The sequence below is a fragment of the Priapulus caudatus genome, unplaced genomic scaffold (assembly GCF_000485595.1).
Source record: "Priapulus caudatus unplaced genomic scaffold, Priapulus_caudatus-5.0.1 Scaffold1546, whole genome shotgun sequence".
NCBI lineage: Eukaryota > Metazoa > Priapulida > Priapulimorpha > Priapulimorphida > Priapulidae > Priapulus > Priapulus caudatus.
The window spans coordinates 9,584-11,503 of NW_014578607.1; the positions used below are offsets into that span (position 1 = coordinate 9,584).

A 1,920-nucleotide genomic window follows, 5' to 3' on the forward strand; every position below is an offset into this window, starting at 1 on the left:
CCAATATTAAGACTATTATTAAGACTAATATTAAGACCAATGTTAAGACTAATATTAAGACTAATGCTGTTTCCTACATCCCCCACCAGGTGTTTGTGTACGATGATGGAAGCGGTCTGCGTGTCGTCGTGACCAACACTCCCGCGCGCGTCCGTAACGACCTCGGCAACCTACAGAGGGCGCTACAAAACGCTACGAACGGTCGCGTCATCATCATCGACGACTACCGCTACCACACGCAGGGAAACGAGATCAACTTTGACTGGTGAGTGAGTGTGTGGTGAGTGTGTGTGTGTCTGGGAGGGGCAGGGTGGGAGGAGGGTGAGGAGGGGTAGGCATTTTGTAAAGGGGGGGAGGGTATTACAGAGGGAAAGAGGTGTTGTATAAGGAGAGGTGGGTGATGTATAAGGAGAGGTGGGTGTTGTATAAGGAGAGGTGGGTGTTGTATAAGGAGAGGTGGGTGTTGTATAAGGAGAGGTGGGTGTTGTATAAGGAGAGGTAGGTGTTGTATAAGGAGAGGTGGGTGTTGTATAAGGAGAGGTGGGTGTTGTATAAGGAGAGGTGGGTGTTGTATAAGGAGAGGTGGGTGTTGTATAAGGAGAGGTGGGTGTTGTATAAGGAGAGGTGGGTGTTGTATAAGGAGAGGTGGTTAAGGAGAGGTANCCTCCTCCTCCTCCTCCTCCTCCTCCTCCTCCTCCTCCTGCTCATCCTCTGTTCTAACCTCTCCTCCTCTTCTTCCTCTACACAGAATCAGACAGCTGGCTTCGTCATTGTGACGGCGGTTGCCGCGGACGACGACGACGGCGCGGGAGCAAGCATCCGCTACGCGCTGCGTCACCGCGGCATCGTCGTCAACGCGACGCGAGACTTTGTCATCGACGAGCGAACGGGGATGCTGCGCACGCGAGCACGCCTCGACCGCGAGACACACGCCAGCTACCAGGTACGTCGTCGTTGTTACCACGGTTACCGTCCCTGCTCGCTCGCTCGTGCGGGGGGGGGGGTTGTTCTTCCTTGGTAACGTTCATTTATTTTTTTAATTAGTAACATTTGTTTGTTCGTCTGAAGTAACGTTTATGTGTTCTTCTGTAGTGGCGATCATTTGTTCTTTCATGATAACGTTCATTTGTTCTTCCATAAATAGTAATGTTCACTTGTTTATTCGTACTGATGTTCGCTTGTTCTTTGCTATTGTTTGTATAGTTGGAGCTGGTTGCCGAGGACAACGGGAATCCTCCGTATCAGGCGTACAGGCTGCTGACGGTCGTTGTTGACGATGTTAACGACAATATGCCGTCGTTCCCTCGCACACAGGTTAGTCCTATCATCGTCATCGTTATCTCATCGTCATCGTCATCATCATTGTCATCTCATCGTCGTCGTCATCTCATCGTCATCGTTATCTCATCATCATTGTCATCTCATCGTCATCGTCATCATCATTGTCATCTCATCGTCGTCATCATCGTTATCTCATTGTTATCTCATCATCATCGTCATCATCATTGTCATCTCATCGTCGTCGTCATCGTTATCTCATCGTTATCTCATCGTCGTCGTCATCGTTATCTCATCATCATCGTCGTCAACATTGTCATCTCATCGTCATCATCATTGTCATCTCATCGTCGTCGTCATCGTTATCTAATTGTTATCTCATCATCATCGTTGTCGACATTGTCATCTCATCGTCATCGTCATCGTTATCTCATCGTCGTCGTCATCGTTATCTCATCATCATCGTCGTCGACATTGTCATCTCATCGTCATCATCATTGTCATCTCATCGTCATCTCATCGTCATCGTCATCGTTATCTCATCGTCGTCGTCATTGTTATCTCATCATCATCGTCGTCGACATTGTCATCTCATCGTCATCATCATTGTCATCTCATCGTCATCTCATCGTCATCGTCATC

The 1,920-nt window shown here is 48.3% G+C and overlaps 1 long non-coding RNA gene across 1 annotated transcript in view; it reads left to right on the forward strand.

Moving 5' to 3' along the window:
• Positions 1-1,309, forward strand: part of LOC106816957 — a 2,494-nt gene extending 1,185 nt beyond the window's left edge. Inside the window, exons 2-3 of the long non-coding RNA XR_001394970.1 lie at positions 749-943; positions 1,204-1,309. This is a non-coding gene — a long non-coding RNA (uncharacterized LOC106816957). The remainder of the gene's footprint in view (positions 1-748; positions 944-1,203) is intronic.
• The last annotated feature ends 611 nt before the right edge of the window (positions 1,310-1,920 follow it).